General features: G+C 39.1%; 1 pseudogene; it reads left to right on the top strand.

Annotated features, from left to right (window-relative positions):
• Positions 1-202: 202 nt before the first annotated feature.
• LOC144769694 (putative G-protein coupled receptor 33) lies at positions 203-1,796 on the top strand (annotated as a pseudogene).
• Positions 1,797-6,147: the final 4,351 nt, after the last annotated feature.

Raw genomic sequence — 6,147 nt, 5'->3', positions numbered from 1 at the left:
CTGTTGAGTTATGAATTGTCTCATTAGTACATAAAATATGCTTTTTCAGTTTGGGGCTAAAATTTAAATAAGGCTTAAACCACGTACAATACAATTATAAGACTATTGATAAACCAGTTTAATTTTCCAGCTTTAGAAATAATCTATATGGAAGTTATTTGGCTTGACTGCAGTCTCTTCCACGTTTCTTCCCAACAGAACTATGGACGACAGAATGATGACATTTTCCTCTCTGTCCGAAGCCTCCACTTATAGTGATGTTACGGTTTTTGAAGAATCCACCTGACCACTCTCCTGGAATCTGAGATCTTGACACCTGGTGAGAGCATTGCCCTAAGAAGTCTTGTCCCTGGCAACTGTGGGGGAATCTGTGCACTTCACACTTGACCATATGGTTACATCAATAGACTCCACACTGGCCCCTCTCCTGGAATCTCTTAACTACGCCTATAGTACTCATTCCACATCAGAAGAATTGCCCTGGGCCACACTTTTAGAAACTCCGAACTCCACAGCTGTTGCTGTTGTAACATCAGAGGACTCCACCATGTCGGATTACATGAACTCCACAACTGTTGATATTGACATTTCTGGTGACTCCACCCTGGTCACTCTTCTTGAATCTGTAACATCGCCGGAGAGCAACGTGCCCTCCACTTCTGAATGCCTATCTGTCCTCTGCATTCTGTTAGCCGTGTTCCTTTTTATCACATTCACCATTGGTATTCTGGGAAACAGCTTCTATCTGTGGATTTTGGGTTGGAAGATGAAGCCACAGTAAGCACCATTTGGTTCCAGCATCTCATCTCTGCTCACCTGCTTTTCACCTTGGTCATTCCATTTCATGCTATCTTTTTGCTGATGGATTGCCAATGGATCTTTGGAACAACCCTCTGCAACCTAGTCAACTTTGTGGTATCTTTCAGCATGTTTGCATCCTTAATCCTGCTCACTGTCATCAGTGTTGACCGGTGTCTGCTGGTGGTGGTTCCACTGTGGACCATATCTCACAGGACAGCCAAAAGAGCTTCGATAGTTTGCTTTTCTGTTTGGATACTGGCCTTAGCATTCAATTTACCCTACTTGGTATTCCGAAAAACCTTTGTCGCTGCCAACAATAAAATAACCTGCTTCAATGATTATGCCCTTTCTGATGATTGGATTACTCCTGAGATACAAGACCTAAGGAGAAGAGTCCATTTGTCAATGTGCATCCTTTGGCTTGTGATGGGTTTTCTTTTACCGTTCTTAATAATGGTAGCATGCTATTTGAAATTAGCTGTGAAGCTCAAGACTGGGAACCACCACAAGACCAACAAACCATTTAAGGTGATTGCTACTGCTGTTACCTCTTTCTTTGTGTGCTGGTTGACTTACCATATCTATAGTGGCTTGATCGTCTACCAAGAGTCTGTCAGCCAGTTACTTTTCCTTCTGGTTATGTTCTTCACCATAGTGCTGTGCTGCATCAATGCTGGCTGTACCCCAATCATGTACCTGTTCATTGGAGAGACATTTAGAGATCTGTTCAAGGCATCCATCCATTCCTTGTACAGCAAAGCGTTTGCTGAAGAAACACTACATAATGACTTGGAAAATGAGAGGAAGCCCCATGAGTTCCCAACCTCCGGCCAAAGCCGAGTGACCAATCTATTGCAGTTAGAGTCTTCAGTATGAATGGCCTTTTCTTCTGATCACATATGATTGACACGTCTTGTAATACTAAACAATAAGAAGTAGCGTGATCTTTTAAAAACCTAATCTCCTTCACCGAAGAATATGTTGTACTGGTGTTGTATCAGGTTACTGGTGTTGGGAAAATATTCTAGTTCACATAAGCCAGCAGTTGATGTAAATAAAAATAAGATAATGATAATAGGAACCTGAGGTCTAACAGCTCCCCAAAAAGAGTTGTAGAAGAGCTGCCTTTAAACCATTAAACTCTTATACATTTTTAGGAGAAACAGTGACTAATAATCACAATTATGGAAGTCTTAACTTGGTCTATGAGGTTCCACAGCATTGGAGACTTTCAGACTGGAACTGGATTTAACTACAGTGAAGTCACTTCATTTAAATTGAAAAGTGCTTTTGGATTGCCTATTTACTGATGTAAAGGAAAACTATATGAGGGGTTAAAGCTGTGTGTGAGCGGCAAAAGTGTTGTTCCTATCTATGATGAGGCAGGACTAGACAGGGCAATTCCCTGGGGGGCTGGAACCATTGAAGTGTCGTTTCCGAAGGCCTGTGGCTACCTCTGTGATTCTGTCACTTTCTCCTGCTTCCGGAGGTTAATTACAGCATGCGCAGTGGAGGTGTAGGGAACAGGAGACAGAGGGAGATCAGCAGGGGAAAGAGAGACAGATGAGAGAAGGAGAGTGTTGGAAAAGGCCTTCGTTTACATAGTGTACTCCCAGATATTTGCCTTGACCGTTTTCTTGGCTGTAGCAACTCGGTTAAAACCTGCTAACTAGAGGTAAAGTATCTGTGCTCCTCTTTCAACATGATAAAATTTGCACACCTTCATTTGGCATACCTAATTTACCTTTAATCCAGAGAATACAGTACAAAGTGTTACCGGGGCCTGTAGGTTAAATGTCATTAGTGAGCTGAAGCACCAATTGTGCCACTCTCTACAGTGACAATGCAAACATGTTTGTTTGACCTGTCAAAATAGCCCCATTGGCAGGCCCAAGCCTGCCATTTAAAAATGAATTAGTCACCCCTACTGACAATAAAGTAAGATGCTTGGTATTTACAAGTTTAATGTTAAACATGTCCCTACAGTGAAAAGTCCCTAAAAGGTATTTTATCTGTAGTAGTTTTGGCTGCTTCATTGGAAAGCACTGAGGTACACTATTGCATGTAGTAATGTTTTCTCAGCTCGAAAGCAGCTACAAATATACTTTTCTTGTCAATTTGTAATATTGATTACAAGCCCAATACACTAATGAAATCAGACTTGTAATAAATATTTTGTAAAAGGTACTTTTTGAAAGGTATGTTTTCCATGCCAAAAAGCCTCTGAAAGTCCCATTTACATGAGCCCCATTTACATTTATTTCGGACAATCTGAGATTTAATTTGTCTGAATATAAGGTAATCGGCCGGCCAGAAAGTGATCACAACCCCCTGGTTGTAAAATTTAATTTTTTGGTAGAAAGTCTTCTAAAATCTAAGGAACTTCCCAACTCGGCATGTTCTGCATATAACCTGAGGAAGCTGGTTTGGAATTTAGCCAAAAAGGAGGATATTATGCAAACGGCTGAGGCATTGATTAAGGAAAGTGTTCAGGGCTCTCAGGGCGACATGAATATGATTATTAAATGGAACTTTATCACAGAGTCTATCGTGGGGAAATTTTCTACTGGTAAATCCAGGAAAATTAATATCAATTTGAATTTACATAAAATATGGTTTCCCCCCAAATTATTAAGGTTAAAGAAAGTACTTAATAGAGCTGTTCGTGAGGCAAACCGCCCGTAGATTTTGTCAGACCTACACAGTGTATAAAGAAAACCTGAAGGAACTTAAGAATACCTACAAACAAGAAATATGGAACGCAAAACTTAAATATCAAACAGGGATTTGGAATAGTTTATTATCCGCCTCTAATCAAAATAACGCAAAACAATTTGGGGGGGTTATTAATAACCTCAAAAGGGGTGGCTGTAGGGCATTTTCTGTGAATATACCCGAACCCAGTTGGGTTAAGTTTATAACTAATTTGTATGGTATATCGGTTTGGGTGGGAAAACACTCAGATAGGTTGGCTTCAGGTGAGGTAAATAATATATCATTAACTTATGTGCGGAAGGAAGAGTGTCTCGATTTGAACTCTAATGATCATGTTATTGATTCTAGTTCTGATCCAAATTTTGATTTAAAAATTCCAAGCTGTACTCAAGTATTGACCCTGTTATGTGGGCTGCGAGCTAATGGTGCCCCGGGACCTAATGTGTTACCGAATGCCCTGTTTCGTGTTAATAGTAATCTGTGGACAGGCTTTTTGCATAATCTATTTAGGGATGTTGTGACATTAGGGGTTGTTCCAGAGTCGTGGCAAGGTAGCAGAGTGCATCCAATTCATAAAAGCGGCACAGTTTCAAACCCTGCTAATTATCGACTAATTTCATTGACTGATGTCGATGCAAAGGTGTTTGCTTCTTGTCTCTTAATGGAACTCGAAGACTGAGCTATGAATGAGAGCATTATTCCATTTAATCAGACTGGGTTTCAGAAAGGTCAGTCCACTATCACTAATTTGTTGGCTCTAACTTTGCTTGCGGAAAAGGCTGTCTTGAAAAAGCAACATTTATATATTGCTTTTTTTGACCTTAAGGCAGCCTTCCACTCCGTGCCTCGAAACTTATTATGGAAAAAATTGTCAGATCTGGGAATTCCAATGAAATTGTTGAAGGCTATTATGCTTCTGTATACTAACACTTGGGTTCAAGTTAAGATTGGGGAGGGTAACTGCTTAACAAGGAGGATTAGAACATATAATGGCCTAAAGCAGGGCTGTGTTCTTGCCTCCTGCGTATTTAATTTATTTTTATCAGACCTTTCACAGCACTTGGATGTTGTTAATGGGCATGTTCCTAGGATTGGGGGAGTGCCAATTAGCTACCTCCAATATGCTGATGATACGATTCTTGTGAGCCATACCCCCATCGGCCTACTACATTTGATGATTATATAGAGCAGAATGGCCTTGAACTGAACGTCAAAAAAATGAAAGTGATGAAAATTGGTGAAGTTAAACAGAAGTTTAATTCCTGGAAAGCCAGAGCAGGCACAATTGATATCGTTAAGACGTATAGATATTTAGGGGTAATAATTGATAATCATATGTCTTTTAAATTTCTTCTTAAAGATTTAAGGGCCAAGACTGTGACGTTGATCCATGCTTTTAAATGTTTAAAGAAAACACTGACTGTCAATCGTATGAGTTTATTCTAAAAGTAATCAAAGCAAAATTACAACCTAGCCTCATTTATGGTTCTCCCATTACTAGAGGAAAAGATGCGAAGGTGTTTGATTTACTGATTGTTAAGGTCTTTAAAGCAACCTTTGGAAATGCCGGGTCAGTGTGTCAAGCAGCAATTAGATTAGACTTTGGTCTCCAAACACAGTCTTTGGTATCAAAGGGATCTTTCCTAAAATGTATGGCTGTGTTATCAACATCAGCCCCTGCATCTTTGGGGAATATCTGTTGGCAAGAAATGTATAAATCTGCCTACACTGCAAAATGGAGAGCTTATAGTTTAGCATCTTTACAAGATATCAGTCTTGAAATTGAACTGTCAGCTCTGAAAATGCCCAACTATAAACTCATTTTACAGAAGCATATCAAAGCTGAATCGTTTAAATTGGAAAAAAATTGCTTTAGCTGAGAAAAACTATGCATGGTACGCGATCAATTCATATCAATCCCCACGTGTTCAGCCATATTTAAATGGGGTTTTTTTTCTGTAAAGTTTAACAAAATGTTTCTAAGGCTATGTATGGGTATAAACCCAACAAAGGAGGGCACCCGTTCTTGGATCAAACAATGGCCGGACTCTAATTGTAGATTCTGCGGATGGCCACGGGAAACTCTTGTACATATAATAGGTGTATGCCCGAAGTTGATTAATCTTAGACGTTATTTTTTTAGACCTTATTTTCTGATGAGTGGTGTGAGATCTGCACATCAGGAATTAATCATGTTATTATCTGGTGAATCGGTTCCACTACTATGTCAAATGATAACATTTTTAATGGCAGTTGAAAAAGGTTTAATATAGGGCAGATTCCCTCTAATTCTATGTCCTTGTAGCAATTAATTTTAACGGTTTATACATTTTATTGAGTAAATATTTTTGCTACAATGGTATTAATTTGAAATGTAATAACAGCCGGGTTACCATTGCAGCAAACTGATGCACTTTTTGCACATTAGCACTTTTGAAAGGATGGGAAAAGAATGCTTATTGGTGGATAATATTCCTTTGTGATATTCATGGAAATAGTATGCAAAGCACACCGTCACCTTAAAATGTATTAAGTAAAAAAGCTGTAAGGTGGCCAGATTTGGGCTTATTAATAAGGTTTTAAAATGTATTTATGGGATTGTTTTTTGTATTATGTGAAGAGAAGATCTCT

Source organism: Lissotriton helveticus, chromosome 7 (genome assembly GCF_964261635.1).
Source record: "Lissotriton helveticus chromosome 7, aLisHel1.1, whole genome shotgun sequence".
In the NCBI taxonomy this organism is placed as follows: domain Eukaryota; kingdom Metazoa; phylum Chordata; class Amphibia; order Caudata; family Salamandridae; genus Lissotriton; species Lissotriton helveticus.
This window is presented reverse-complemented; position numbering and strand designations above follow the sequence as displayed.